This window comes from Molothrus ater, chromosome Z, assembly GCF_012460135.2.
Source record: "Molothrus ater isolate BHLD 08-10-18 breed brown headed cowbird chromosome Z, BPBGC_Mater_1.1, whole genome shotgun sequence".
Classification (NCBI taxonomy): Eukaryota; Metazoa; Chordata; class Aves; order Passeriformes; family Icteridae; genus Molothrus; species Molothrus ater.
In genome coordinates this window covers 7389623-7405669 of record NC_050511.2, presented here as the reverse complement: position 1 = coordinate 7405669, position 16047 = coordinate 7389623, and the positions used below count along the sequence as shown (strand labels likewise).

The 16047-nt window shown below is 43.2% G+C and overlaps 1 protein-coding gene across 16 annotated transcripts in view; it reads right to left on the bottom strand.

Annotated features, from left to right (window-relative positions):
• Window positions 1–218: 218 nt before the first annotated feature.
• CELF4 (CUGBP Elav-like family member 4) overlaps window positions 219–16047 on the bottom strand; it is a 712154-nt gene continuing 696325 nt past the window's right edge. For 13 of the 16 annotated variants that reach the window (XR_004982016.2, XM_036402637.2, XM_036402646.2 and 10 more), the window contains one exon: window positions 14108–15644. The gene's annotated coding sequence lies outside the window, so the exon portion shown is untranslated. Of the gene's footprint in view, window positions 515–14107; window positions 15645–16047 lie in introns of those variants that run through there. The other 3 variants (XR_004982017.2, XM_036402633.2, XM_036402634.2) reach the window with 2 other exon arrangements.

Sequence of the window (16047 nt, the reverse complement as noted above, 5' to 3'; positions counted from 1 at the left end):
GGCTGAATTCTGCAAGCCTGGTCTGAACCTCAGTAGAGGATCCAAAACTGCTGACTGGCTCCTTCTGGATCTGAGAAACTCTGTCAAGCCCCCAAAGCCAGGAGCAAGGAACTCCTTTCCCCTCTGTATCCTTATGTGTTCTGACTCCCCTCTGCTTTTCTGCCAACGCTGGCATGTAGAGGGAAGCACCTGGATGCAGCTTCCCACACCTTGGTATCAAATCCTCTGAGAAAGGGTCAGTTCAGGTGGGCAGTTCAGTTCCATGTTACATCTCAGCCTGCAGCCAAGAAGAGCAGAAAGGAGCAGACTCATGGCTGCAGCACTCAAGGAGGGAGCGAAGGTTTGGGCTTTGGAGCTTGGTGCTGGTCTTTGTCACAGGTTTTGTGCATGCAATCTGATGACGCAGTCAGGTCTGATGACTAGAGCTCTGCTGACCCAAACAGTGATGATCTCAGATGTTGGTATTGGCAGCTAGATGGGACCATTTCCACTATAACAACGACTGAAGTGATGCCTGCAATGAAATAAAACAGAATATCTACAGACAAACCATGCTGCAGCATCCTGGGCACATGCTCACTCCATGTCTTGTCCACTCTCCACAAGCAGAGGAAGAGTTCCCCTGCCCAGATTCTACACATTGACTTCTCCCAAGGTGCTTCTTGGTGAAGACTCAAGAGCTGAGCTTTGCCTGGAACTCTTGCTCAGAGTTTGTGGAGAAGAGTGAATCGTGAAGGGTAAAGAAACACTAGTATTTATCAAAAAACCTGAGCCGAAAGGATTTATGTCAAGAGTTGGTTGTCTGGTTGTTGTTGTTTTGTTTGTTTTTTCTCATATATTTATAATGGGGGGAAGGAGGTGGAGGAAAGACTTTTGCTTGAAAAGGAGTTTGTCACATTGGGAAGTATGAGGCAGAGCAACAAAATGACATCTTACAGCCAGGGGAACCATGGAGCAAGACCAGTCCTGTCTGAGGACAGCTGGCACTGGGGAGTGTTTTTGATGCCGGCTGTCACAGAGGCCGTGGCTGTTCACTAAATCCCTCCCTCTGCCATGGCCCAACGCCCCCTCAGGGAGCACACAGAAGCAGTGAGGGAAGCTGCTGCCGTTTATCCCCACAGTTTATTACCAACCCTTCATTCCTGCAGCAGAGGGGGGAAACCTCTGCTGTCTCTGGAAGTCTGGCATCTCATCAATTTTCCTTGGTCAGTGCTCCAGACTCCCCTCCATCTCCCCCGTGTGTGAGGGTGCCCATGACAGGGACTGAGGATGCAGAAGCACGTGGCAGGACCTGAGGACACCATGGCAGTGCTTGCAGAGCTCATCTGCCACTGCCTGGATCCCTGTTCTCCTCCAGGCAGATGGCTCAGCTTTCTCACACCTCTCCCCCACTTTCTTTGCTCTCCAAGCACTACTTGTGGGAGTTGAAAGTGAAGTGACAGAGCCCAAGGGGAAGGGGAAAATACAGTCTGTGTCTGAAAATGTAAAAGGGACCCTTCCTTCTGTGTATTTTGTTCCACTCCTGATACTCATCCCTGTCCCCAGCTGAACTGCTGTGACCAACTACACTGAGAATTTTGCTCCAAAAGTGCAGTGCAGATGAGAAAAAACTAAGGGGGGTGGGGTGTGGTGGGGTGGGGTGGAAAAGAAAGTGAGTCCTATGCTGTTGGCACAGGGAATTTTCTTTGACATAAACATTATTTTGGGTGACAAGTATTAACATCTTCCTTAATGCTGCTTCCTGCATTTCAGGTCCACTCCTTGGAGGCTGCACTCTCTGGAAGCTGGTGGTGTTCCCCTGTGTGGTACATGTGTGCTTTGTGACGGTGTCAGGCATCCTGAAATTCAGGCAAAGCACTTCCTAGTGCTGTTTCTGTCCTTCCCAGTGGCAGGAGGGGCTGGGTGGGAGCTCTCCAGGCTGTCCTGTCTCACTGGGCTTAACAGCTTCATTCAAATCCTTTCCCTAAGAAGTGCTTCTGGCAGTCACTGCCCACATGTGCCTGGGCTGGACAGGGTTTTAAGAAGTAGGTTGTGTGGAATAAGGTAGCTCTGAGTTTTGCTGGCAGAGCTATCCCTAGGAACCATGTCAAGGTTTTCTGCAGCCACCAGAGCTGTTGTGAATTTTTAATGAATTTGAAAACCATGCCTCAAGCTCGGTCTGTTCCAGAGTCAGTGTGTAACAAAGATTCACCTCCAGTGAACACCCAGCCTAGAAAAGGAACATAGGGTGGTTTGGGTAAATCCAAGTGTGTCTCTGTTCAAACACAGGTGCTAAGAAAATTCTGCTGCTCTCCAGTTTTGACCATCTGATGAAAGCTTACATGCAAGACAACTGAGGGCACACATTTTAGGCTGATTGGTTTGCTGGATATGTGTATAAGTTTGTCGGTGAGGGGATATAAGAAATAGATCAAGATGTGTGTCAACATAAAAGATAAAAATTTCTGTAGAATTCTGCTCACCCATCTCCACCTCTTTATTATTTTCAGCCTTCCTCTGATGAGTAACCAACCTCTGTAGAACTGTGGTAGCAAACAGGAGGCCAGAATATTCTGTGTTTTGTCTGTCAGGCACTGTCACTGAGTTGACCTGAATAGTTGTCATGTATTGGTTGTTCCTCAGCTTGATTTTAAGCTTAGTGGGCAACACTATTTTGTCTGTGTTGTTGCAATGAAGGGTTTTAGGTACACACAGTGTGACAAGTCAGATTATGACCAGTGGAGAAGGAAAAATCTTTCCTGCTGAAATATTTTTCACAAAGGTCCATCCTAATTCCTTCTCTATCCTTCAACTCCTTTGCAATCACTAGTAACAAAAAGCATTAAATTTTGAGCTTGCTGGACTTAAAGGACTTCATTATCGGTTGTACCTGTGAAGGTCCATGTGAATTGCTGCAGCACCTGACAAGATTCAGTTTGTGCAAGCAATTCTTCCATCCTCCCATCCTGTGCCATTGGCTCTTTTCCTTCACCAAGTGCCATCTCCCATGAAATACTGAAATATCTTGTTAGCCAGAAACTTTTCTGCCAGGTTTTGCTGCTTTTGACTGAACGGTTTTCTCCATTAGAAGTTTATATGTTTTCAATATTTTGACCCTGTCTGGGCTGAAATATATAGATTTTGCAGGCTGGATTTTTTCTTTTTTTTTTTTTTTTTCCCTCAGTGTGGTCTGCTATAGAGGTGTGTGGGAGATTTGGCTCCTTCCTTCTTTCCCAGCAAAGTTCAAGTAGGTCAAATGCTACCAACGATGTTCTAACTTCATCTTTACTCCTTCAAATCCCCACCAGCCTCCTGGACTTGACTTTACAAGTCCTTTCATGTCACTTCAGACTGTAGTAGGAGGAAGTGAAAATTACGGGCCACAGGCAAGGTTCCAAAAAGCGCTCTCTCTCTCTCTCTCTCTCTCAGAAAGGGGCTGGCACCTTTCCACGGGCCTTCATTGTATTTTATGGCCATACTACAGTATTTAACAGCATAATTTAGTAAGTGTCGGTACTCCGTCGTGGAGTGCGGAGGAACTGTCTCATTCAACCCCTGGCGACGTGCGCCAGTTCAAATAATGCACCGTGAGGCAAAGTTAATGTTTTCTGGAAATGGAATTGGAGTCAGAAATACCCTTTTTGGCCATCAGCATAAATACTGTTGTCATCCTGATCAAGCAAGCCGAATTCAAAACCTTTTGCCCTTAAAAAGTGATTCTCTCATGTTTTAATTAATCCCCTACCAACATAAGAAATAATTAAAGAAAATCAAAGTCCTTGCCATGGATTAAAAGTATATCCTGAAAGTATCTGAAGACCTGAAGTGCAACACAAAATCTTACTGAGGCTGTTTCTCAGCCTTTTGACTACGGTGCCTCTTCATTCGTTGTGTGCTTTTAATGCTTGGGGGAAGATAGGTCTGGCTGGGATCCTAGATTGCCATCTGATTTAGGGATGGGAAAACAATGACTCTTCTGGGCTGTCACAGAGACCATTTCATGTTTACCTCGGCTGTGCAGCTGCCATCTGTGTCTTACTTTGATTATCAGGGAGGTCAGCTGTCAAATGGAGTAGGAGGAGGCAACAGTTGCATAAGAAGCTGGTCAGATACCATCTCTTGAAGAGATTTTAATATGTTCTTCAGACCAGAAAGCTGCAATAGTCCATCATAATTTCTATTTGCCTTACCAGACTCTGTACTCAGATTAAAAAACCCAACAGCCCAAACATGAAACCCATGTAAAAATCATTCATCACACTTTCAGTCACAATGTCAGGCCTTTCCTGCAGAACTGGTGCAGTTTGGTTTATGCAGTATTGATTTCTGACTTGTAGCCAGGTTTAAGCTGAAGTTTCCTCTGTCTGTCAGCCAGGGAGCAGTGGGATTTCCCTTAGCTTAGAGCTGAGGATTGTGTCTGGGATGTGTTGGTACCTCACAGATGGTGGACCACTCCTGGTGAGGAAAGGCAGTGATGGATTATCCCTGGCAATCCACCTATTCTCCACTGGGTGGAACTGGAGCTGCTGTGTGGTGCAGAATAGCTCCTCATTGTGTGCACTGAGGTCCTGGTCCCTCTGCATACCCCAGTATTTCTCTGGGTAATGACTGCTTTTGTGCTCATCACTCACCCTACTCACACTGGTTTTCCTTGAAGAGAAACCCAGTCCAGAAAGGAGATGCAGCAAACCCTGGTCCATCTACCAGGCTGTACAATGGTGAGGAGAGGGACCTGCACTGGTGCCAATGCCCACAGCACAGGTGTGATTGTGGCCATACAAATTTACCTGTGTAGCCTTTAATAGCTTTATTTTGTGAGAATAACAAGGGACACACCCAGAAGGCCCAACCTGATTTCAGTGGGAGGCTGGATGAGAAAACCACAGAGGTCCTTCCCATCAGCACTGCCATGATTTGGGGACTACACATGCTCTCATGGGGAGGATCAGAGGGTTGGTGTCTATCATGGTAACATACCCACACACCTGTGTACCCCTGTAACAACCACAGGACCACAGAATCATGAAGCATTCCATGTTGGAAGAGACCTAGAAAGTTCACGTGGTCCAAATTTTCATGGGAAAGGGATCTTAGATGAGATTATCTAGCACCCACTAGAATACAATGGAATGTTGAAAACCTCCAGTGATGGAGACTCTACCACATCCCTGGGGAGGTTGTTCCAGTGATAGATAGTTTTCACTCTAAAAAATGTCTTTACTATGTTGAGAACAAACTTCTCCTGCTGCACCTTGTACTTGTTCTCCTTTGTCTTCTCCTGAGGCTCCTTGTGAGGAGTGTCTGTCCTAAAATTGTCAAAGCAGGCAGGGTTGTATTGTAACAAGAATGAGCTAGCTGGGCAATCTTCTATTTTTAGAAGTGTCCTTTGTAAATCTCAAAACCAGTATGAGGCAAAGGCATATGCCATTTCACAAATGGGTAAAGTGAAGTGATACAACCCAGTAACGGTGCTGAGCAGCACTGCCACAGGCTAAGCACTGGTCCATAACCTCCTCTCAAGATGGCATGTGGCTTGGTAGCTGTCCAGCTTCACCATCTGCAGAGACTGAAACTCAATTGCTGTTAACGAGAATGAAATTATGGCGATATTAGCATAATTAAAATGAGAAGAATCCTAGTTCGGGGATGATTGATACTCCTGGAAAGCTGTGGATGGAGGCAGAAAAGGCAGGTCCAAGACTGTTGGCTCAGATGTTATTTACCTGCATGATTTCTCCAGGTATGGGGGGAATGTCCTCCACAAAAAAAAAAAAAAAAAGGCAAAAAAAAAGAAAAAAAAGCAAAAAGCTTAATGTGGCTAGTGACTGGTATTAAATAAATGATGCATGTTGGCAGAGCGATAGATGAGAATAGCGGAAAACACATTGTGAAAGGAACCAGAAGAATTGCTGTCATAAATCTCCCCAAACGATTCCTGCCTCAGAGAGGCTTGAAACTAAGCAAGTTATTAGGAGCATAAGGAAAGGGGCTTTAGAAGAAGCCCACGGCCCTGTAGGTTCATTGACACAAGTTTTGCCTGTGTGTCCACCCTCTTAGAAGAGGAGAAATTCGTGGCCAGGGAAAGGAAAGGGTTGTGAAAGTGTGACATTTCCACTTGGGTTGTTTGTCTCTTGGGTTTTATTTTTTATTTGAGGTAGGTTAAAAGAGCTCCAGGTGTTCTCTCTAGAAAGAAAGAGATTAGAAGGCAACATTAATCAAGTTTACAACATATTCAAACAAGTAGATAAAGAGGAAAGAAAAAAATACCCTGAAATGCTTTTGTAATGAATGCATATTTTAGCTGAAGAATTCACAGGGGTCGATATATATATATGCAAAACTAGGGTTAGAAGACAAAGTGGGATTATTTTCAAAGCTCATAAATAATTTAACTGTTGGAAGAAAAATGCAGAGGTTTCTGTTGATCTTATTGCCAAGGAAATGACTTTGGGCCTGATAAGGCAAAGGGCTAAAGGTGTTTTCACACAGAAGAATGACAGAGCATAGCTGTTTGTCTATTACAGCTTGTCACACCAGTTGTGGATTTTATTGGGTAAAAGATGGGCATGTTGGGACATTCTGATGTTCTGGCTCCTTTGACACACTAAAATTGCAGTTTCTTGTTGACTTTTGTAAGGTGTTCACTGAAAGCAGTTGTAAATGTCCCCATTAACTTATTTTGCTGCAGAAAGAGGCCATTGTTGAGTGCTTTTCACAACCCCAGTTGGAAAGACATGGGAGGAGCTTTATAAAAGACCAGCCACTGGAAGAATTTGTGGAGCAGTGTACCTTCTTCATGGGCTTTTCCAGTCACCATGAAAATGGTGCCATTTCACAGCGACCAGGGCAGGTCATGCAAGAACCCAGTGATTAGCACGTGCAGTGCTGCACACCACCCCCAGATTCACTCAGTCTCCATACCAGTCACATTGTACATTACTCATGCAGTGAAATGGCTGAAGATCTGAAAGTCTCTGATCCATACCATTTCTGTTCTTGCCATGTGATGCTTACCAACACCTGTCCCTCTGGCTCGAATTCCAGTTTTGTCCCTCTTCTCTATTTGTCTTTGAATTTATATTTCCAGAGAGTGGGAGAGGCTGGATTGAAACACCTTGAATCCTGCTTTCCTGTGAACCTGTGGCCTCTTGGCCTTAACACACCTCCAGCCTGGTGGCTGGGAGTCACTGCTGCCCAGCTCAGGCTGCAGAGAAACACCAGCACTTCTCTCCTGCATACAGTACCCAACCATGTGTGCTCTCTCTGAGGCTGTTTCAAATAGTGAGTACAAACCATGGCTAATCTGTTTCACTTCCTGCTTCACTTGGCTTCTCTCGGTCCCCAACTCCCCGATGAGATTTACTGGTTTCCATCTGCATGGAAGCTGTTTCCTAATTTAGCCAGGTGTAGTGCTTGGCCATCACCATCGGCCCCTCACCTGTGGGACAGGCGAGGCAGCTCTGTGTGCTCAGTCCCTGGAGGACCAACCACTGGGAAATGACATCTCACTCTTTTCCTGGGTCCCCAGCTGAAAGTGCAACTAAAAAAGCACCAGCTGGGCTTGTGAGCAGTGATAGGGACCCCGCTGATCCAGGACTAACAAAGACTTCACATGATCTGGGTAGAGGAAAAGCATTTTCCAGTCAGGCTGAGTGTGTCCTCTCACCCCATCTGCAGACCTTCACCTGCTGTTCTTCACTGTTTGTGGTTTGTGGGGAGGAAATGCTCCCTTAAATCTGGTGTGTGAAAACCTGTCCTAAAATTTGGCATTTGGTTGTATTCATCCGTCCTTGGAAGGAAAAATTCCCCAGTCTCCGGTTAAACTGGATTTGAACTGTAATTCATTCAGGCAAATGTGTTGCTTTATGTGGATTCCTTAATTCTAGAAAAAATAAAACACCTTAGTTGTCCAGTATTTCACTCAGCCCCCTCCCAGCACTGCAAAAGCTTGGTAATCAAAGAGAGAAAATACTTAGTAAAGCTTTAAGGTCAGGCTTTTAGGCTGGAAACTGATAGGTGTAAATAAGCCAGGTACAGGACAACTCCTGCTTAAGCTACAGAGCTTAATCTGCAGAGCCAGGTAGCTCTCTAGCTCTTTATCCTGGTTTGGCTGAGGTTGTTCTGTACAACCAGAACAGAACAGGATTTTTGACTTAGTGGGATACAGAGGCTGGGCAGAGCAGCTTGATGACTGTTCCCACACATAGGGTCAGCCTGCTCTCCTCAGTTTTCTACGTCTCAGCCCAAATCTCATGTTTCATCTCTTATCCTACACTTGGCCGCTAGCTGCTTATCAGCTACCAGAGTTGTGCACAGGGACTCAGACCCTCTTTGGCATTTGGGCTCTGGAACACAATTAGAGGTGTTTGGGATCGCTGTCCCATGGAGTTAGGAGAGTTGGGTCTAGAAGGGAAAGTGTCTCATATCAGTCTCCTGGTTGCCAGCCCTCCAAACAAATCAGCCTGCATCCCAGAGCAGCCCAGGTCTGCTGCTCTTGTGTGAATTCTTGTGCAAAGTGCAGTTTGATAGTTATATTGAGAAATCTGTGTGGTCCTGTGTGTGCTAGGGTTGCTAAAGGAAGCAGCAGCAACAGAGCAGACTGAGTGGAAGGAGTTAAAACAAGGATAAGTTGGGCTGACACTTTTCATCTGTGCCTGTGTGCCATTGTAACAGTGGCTGGGGGCTTCTATTGGCTTGGCTTAAAAAAGACATTGCTAATGTCTAACACTTGATGACAGATGGTTCACCAATGCTGCTAGGCCCATTGTCTCACTTAATAGCTCTTTGTTCTAGCTGAAAGAAGGTAATCGTTTCTTGTAGGAGTTGGTAGGAGGATCTGTGTACAATATGCATTCTGACAACCGTTCCAGTTTTGGAGCCTGCTCTGTAGGTCGCTGAAGCGGAATCATCTCTCATCCTCTGTAGGAGGGAATCACAAAGGAGGCATCACAGTCATGATGCCTAATTTGTGGGTGTTTTGCTATCTGGTAGGACTCACCACACTGAATTAGGCAATTGCATTCTCTCTGCTGTCTGTGGAAGAAAATAAAATATGTGATGGGATCTGCCTCAAAGGGTGAGGAGATATTTAGGGCCTCTCTCTCTCTGGGGGGGAAGAGAGGCACCCATTTTTGGGATGTCAGGCTGAGGTTCCCCACTGGGGAGAGTTTACATACATACTCACTCAACTGACTGCATGTTTGTATCTCTTCTTTTTGAGTGCTGAAAGCAATAGCTGCAACCCAACTCCAAGAAAATGCCATGAGGGGCAGACTAAGGAGTACCAAGGTGAGAGCCAGTGTCCCATACAATGTATATCATATTCAGGAGTGATGCTAGGAGCCTGGGTCTCCTAGGAGAGGTTATAGAGTCACCCACTTCCTGATGCTATTTGTATTTCCACATTTCTAAACAAGATGAGGCAGATTTCCAAACAGGAGAGGAGTTGTGAACACCTCCCTGGACTGACCTACTGTTTTATAATCAGGGCCATCTTCTGTGTCACAGGAGTGTCAGGGGGCAAACTTCATCTGTGTGGGGAAGAATCTGAACCTTCTTGTGTCTCATGTGAATGTGCTGTGCCCTGCAAGGCTGCTGCTTACTGGGGGAGGGCATGTGCTTACCTACACCTGTGCAAGGAAACACCTTCCCCCTGTCTTGCTTGCTGGAGGAGGTCCATGCCAAGTTCAGAACTTACCAGACTGAGACCCAGAATTCAGGATAGCTCATGAATGCCATGGTGAGAGGATGTTTGCTTTGAGGGTGTTTCTTCACCCCAGCATTCGCTGTGTGTTTACCAGTGCTGAGATTCCTCAGAGGCAATGTGGGGAAGGTTTCAAGTTGTGTGGGTGTTAACAGAGGCTTGCACAATGGTGAGGGCAAGTGTGCAGAGGGATGAGGTTCTGAGCAAGCTGATCCAGCCCCTGCTTTCTGCAGAGGGGTTGGATTAGATGACCTTTAGAGGTTCCTCCCAACTCAAATAATTCCATCGTTCTATGAGACACCAGAGTGACCTCATACCCTTAATAAATGAAACACAAGGGTTCTGATTTGGAACCTTCTGAGTGTTTTTTGGGGATGTGTTTGCTCTAATGTGTTTGCTGTAGTGAGAGAAGCCGTGGTATTGAAACCTACTTTAAGAACTGATTTCTTCAACAAGTAGACAGCAATGCTATTCCAAAAGACATTTTCAGGCTCAACAGGTGGCTGCCTTGAGTTTGCAGCCTATTCCCATTTTATTGGCTCTGGACTGGCAGGACAAGTCAGGCTGTTTCAAATGAGCTTTTCTAAGGAGCATTTCTAAGGAAGAGCATCAGCAGCTTCCCTCTCCAGGTGGCGCAGAGCACAAACTTGCACAGCATTGCACTGAAGGTCTTGCTGATGAGTTTCCCCATCTGCCAATCCCCCTGGGGTGTGTGAGTTGTTTCTGGGATCACAAACACCTTTCATGGCTCTACACCTATGGGACAGTTGCTGCTCCCAGGTCGTATTTGGGACTGGGAGAAATGTGCTGTTGGAAACTGAACTGTTGGAGGTGGAGGAGTCCTGACCTTGCTTTGCAAGGACATTTCCAAACATTATATTGATATTTGTTGTAGAAAGGTAAAATAGGCAGGACTCTGAAGCCTTATTAAAAGTCCATATTATCCTTTAATAAAATAAAGTTTTCTAATAAACATCTGCCTGGAGTAGGAATGGGATGGAGGTGGGAGGAGGAATTGTTTCACCTTATGTGTGCAAAAGGTGAGTGGCTCAGTGCCTATGTCAAGAGATGCTGATATGGAAAAGCGACTCCAGGAGGGTATGAACTGCTTTCTTAGGGACACGAAAATAGTTGGTTGAGGTGTCCTCAACCTAATTGGTTGAGATGCCCTCATGGAACTCCCCAAAGAATGAGAGCAAACCGTGCCCTGTTCTTGTACCAAAGATTGGCTTGAACTACTCATGGGTATAGGACTGAAGTTTACTATAATCACAGTGGTACCAAGGAGCACACTGGTGAAAGATGAATGTTTGACCTTTAAAAAACCCTTTAGTTTAATGTAATGTGACTTAGCAGCTACAAACTAGAGAGAGGAGCCAGCATCAGACATGCAGCGGCTTTTGAACCTCTGTAATGCAGTGTTCTGTGTGCTGGTGCCACAGACATGCAGCTACAGGATTTCAGGTAGACCTGGTCTCTCTCTTCATTTTCATTGCTTCAAATTGGGATGTTTCTTTGGATAATTGCCTGTCCCAACAACACAGCCCATGCTGAAGCAGGCTTGTGCTGCCGTTTGTTTTGCTTTACAGCACCTGCAGTGTGAATGGATGAACGTTTTCTGGAGAGAAGCATAGCGTCTCTCTGAGACAAACATTTAAATCAGGGCTGGTGTGTCTGCACAGCCCGGAGAAGGGTGTTTAAACCAGCTGTTAGACCGTGTCACCATTTGTGCTTCAGCCCATTGTGTTCTAGTCTGTGCCTCTACCACAGCCAGAGAGCTGGGTATGGCAAGTACCCATCACTTGGTTTAGGCAGCAGGGTGGTGACAGCTGTGCTTTATTTCCCAGCACACCAGTGCAAATGAACCTCTGGTGTAAATCAACCTCCAGCAGGCTGACAGCCTTGTGGTCCTTCCCTATTCACTGGGGGCTGAACTTGGAGATTTGACCACTTTTTGAGCTTGCAGTGTAATGCATGGGCATGTCCTTGCAGAAAGGTCAGTACCAGGCATGGTCTCTCTTGTGTCACTGGTTGTCCCTGCTTGTCCTCACATGCTCTTTTCCCAGTCCAGTAACGCCAAAGGTTTCTCTGCAAAGTGCTACATTTTGGGGTATTGACCTAAGTCATAGAGTCATGTTAACAGTGTTTTCTGGTCTCCCTTTGGGAGCTGATTGCCCTCCAACACTGGATATTTTATCTGCTGTGTATTGCAGGGTACCTGAAACAAGACAAAATCTTGTCTCACAATCATCAGTCAACAGTCCCCAGCTGTATCTCATTGGCCAGAAGTGCTCCCAGCTGGATGCCCCAGGGGTGCAGCCCATCCTGCTTGGATGACAGGGATGTGTTCTTGCAGATCCATCAGGATGTGACTCACACTGCGGAGACACAGCATCTACTTCAAGCAGGGTGGGGAAGAGCTCTGGGGACACTGAAGGTCACAGAGGAGGGTATGGAAGGTGGCCTGGGAAGTGGGGAGACAATCAGGCAGCAGCTTTTAGTTCCCCCTTTGCTATGCCATGTTTGGGAAACTGAGTCTTCCCTGTTTGTTGTGAGGTTTTCTTCCTTCAAGTAGTGTTTTTCATCAGCCTTTCCCCACATTTTATTCTCAACCTGACCCAGGTAAGAAGCTGTGCTTGTGTCTGTTCATCCCTGCAGCTCAGGACAGGCTGCTGAATAACCTTTGGAATAGAAACCTCTTCTTACTGGAAATCTAGTCCTCATTTTCTCTCTCAGTGGCATCTGAGACCAGTTCCCGCATTTTTAGCCTTCTCTGTCCTCTGCAGAGCATCTTCTCTGCTGAAAAGCAGGGATAGGTTTGGTGTATGTTCACTTCTGTATTTGCCTTTACCTTTGGAAGAAAAGCAATACTGACCGTGCTCCCTCCTTGTATTCATAATCTTATTTATATTTCTTATTTCTACTGCCCTGAACAGACTTAAGTAACTGATAGTACTAATAATAGGAGTTTTTACTTACAGAACTCCTTCCTATGGGGTTTAAATTATGAACAAGCATATTGGTTTCATTTAGAGGTGGATTTAGCCTGGGCAACTTGTTCAAATGCAGATGTGGCTGCAATAATCAGGGAGAAAATGGCAAGCCTCCTGATCTCAGCCTCAACCTCAGCTCAGTTGATCTGGTACAGCCATTTCAGGGGAAAGGAAAATAACCATTCAAACACAAGATGTGAGGGATGCTGAGGAAGAAATTGAGCTTCATCTCTGGAGACTGCTGAATTTCACAGGGTTTTCCCAAAGCAGCAAAAGGAGCAACGTCCCGAGCTTTGGCCTCTATACTTATCAGCATGAAAAAACCATGAGCGTGAAATCAAACAACAGGCTTCAAATGGGAGCTACAATGACACTAATTTGTATGTACCATTATTTGATCTTCTAACCTGCTAGGTTTAAGGTAAACCACTCTAGAATATCAAGCAGACATTAAATGAAACAGTGTCATTAATTCAATCCAATGAGATACGTTTTATATAACAAAGGGATTTGTTCTGATACTCAAACAATGTATATTAATGAAAGAGTCGAAATAGATTCATTTTGTTCTCAAAGCAAACACATTAAGAAAAGCCATCAAGAAGTAAAGAACACGGCTTTTTTTTTTTTTTTTTTTTTTTTTAAACTGTGCTTTATTTAGGGCTAAGCTGGAAAGCGTCATTCAATAATTACAGAAGATTACAAGGAGTTTTAGGGAATTGAGAGTGAAAGAGCAGTTGTATGGAACTGCAGCTGCGTTACACATCTGTACTTCCTAGCTGTGGGCTCAGTTTGCTTCAGTCCTTACTCTGGCAAAATGCTCGTTATATCCCCATGAGAGTTTTGGAAGAGTAAGGACTGCACGGTCAGGCCCAAAATGTAATCAAAATTAACATTAAAAAAAAAAAAAAAAAAAAAGAAAAGGAACCAAAAAGGAAAAACAACAAAGAAAGAAAGTTCGAGATCGAGATAAAAAATACTGAGAAAAACAAACAAGAGCATTAACCAAAAACAAGAGTATAACCAAATAATAATCAAAAACAATTATCACACTGCTCAATCGATGCAAACAAGTGTGAGAATTATGTAAATCAAGCTTTAAGACTGTGAAAATAAATTATAATAAATATGATATTCTTTAAAATATATGTGTTCTTAAATAATTCATTGTTTTTTCTGAGTCAGATTTTTTAAAGCAATGTCTTATTTTTAACTGCTCTAAAGTCATTTACCAAAGATAAATATCGTGCTTTCATTAAATAGTTTTCCTTGTTTTTTCTCTATCATTACAATTAAAAGTCCTACAAAATATGCAAATTTATTTACAGAAAACAGAGCCAGCATCTTTTTTTTTTTAAACATCCCCCTGTTTTTCAAAATTCCTTGTAAACAGTTTCAGAAATTCTTCAAAGAGATTGTTTCTTTAGTTTACTTTTTATGGTTTTTTTTTTTAAGGTTTTTTAGGTTTTTTAGTTTTTTTTTTGTTTTTTTTTTTTTTTTAAGATTAAGGTACTAGGCTAATCCCTTGCCCTGAAGGTTTCTAGAGCAAATATGGAAGCTACTGAAGCATAGGATGATGGGAATTTTGCGGACAGCAGATCATGAAGACATGAAGCGTTTAGCTGTGTTTTGTTGTTCAAGTTAGAACTAACGTCTGATAAAAAGACAGCTGTTTTTTTTTTTTTTTCCCATTTGCATTGTCTACAGAATTGAGTCTTGTCTTGTTTGTTTTTTAATAGCTGGAATGCTTGCAGTTAAAAAAGCTGCCAAAATAGCCATTTTTCTCCTTTTTCTCCTCGATAAATAACAGCATCCAACAGCAATTGGCAGAGAGTAGGAATTTATGCTCAATCTAAACTCTACAAAATTACAGTTCTACAACATCTTTGTTTTTAGCATTAACGCTAACTTCTATGTAGTATTATTTTTTTTTTGCTTTTTTGTTTTTTTTTTATTTTTATGTTGTCTAATTTTTTTCTATTATATAGGTATTTTAAACTTTCTTTTTTAAATTCTGTACAACTATTAGGATTTTAAATGGGGAGAGTTAGAAGCATTTACAAACCTTTTTGTTTTCCATTTAATATCAACCATCTTTCCTTTCTCTTTTCTATGCCTTTTTATGTACTTAATTATGTATTTATTTATTTACTTTTTTTTGCTTTTCATAGATATCCATCTTACCTGCCTTTAACAACGCAATCCTTGCGTATTATACAGAAAACCATATGAAAGCTTCATAGACTCTAATTAATGTATAACCAAAGAACCTCCCAAAGTATCAAAGAACTATTATCTTGCCATTTTAAAAGCATTTAAGCATTTGTAATTTTTTTTGTGGTTTTTTTTTTTTTTTTTGGTGTTTTTGTGGTTTTTGTGGGTTTTTTTTTGTTTGGTTTTTTTTTTGTTTTTTTTTTTTAGGTTTTACATATTTCATATAATCGCTCTCAAAAACTGTTTTAGGAACAGCTCAGAGAAAAGGAAAGAACTTCCATATTTTACATACAGCTACAAGTCTGCGGTAAAAAGTTTTGTCCTTTGGTCCCTATATAGCTAAGGAATGACAGATAAAGATGCTCAGTGGCTGTTACCATGGGTCTCGCATGGTAACCGCATCCTTGGTGGCAAACAGGCACTCCTTTGCCAGAATCCAGGTTTGCATCTCCTGTTTGAAGAAAAGCCGCTGTGGTGATATCAGTGTCTCTTCAGAAATCCCGGTTCATCTTCCTCCTGCTCTGATTTTACTTTATGTGTTTGTTTGTTTTCAAGCGCATGTCCTTCGAAGTCAGCAGATGTGATACTTTTCTTGAAGAAATGTTACAGTCTAAACAATCAAAGAGAGAATAGGTCTGAAGTCTTCAGCTCGACTGATATTTGCTGATATGTCAAAGATGTAATCCAACAGTTCACTTTTTTTTTTAATATATATATACTTTTTTTTTCTAAATGTGGCCCATTCAGCTGCTGCCCTAAAAAATGAAGAAGATCATTGCAAATTAAATCAAAAAGGGGAGGGGGAAGTAGGGAAGGTGTGGGGGGAATATTTGAGACAGGAAGGGGGGAAAAAAAGACCTAAAAATAAAAATGAAATTAAAATCAAGCCTGTTCTTTTGGGCCCAATCCTGCTCCGGTTGAAAGTAATGGATGCTTTCTTCTCCCTTCAATTGGGACAGGATGGGGCTTCTGCTTTGGTGTTTTTTGCTTTTGAAGGCCTTGGCTCTGATTCTGCTCCCACTTAACATCAACAGAAGGATTCCCCTTGACTTCAGTGGGAACCGGATCAAACCCAAAGTAAGCAAGGTAGTCACGATCATGATAAAGAAAAACACAATTGTTCCTATTAGTAGTAATAATAATATTAATAATAATAAA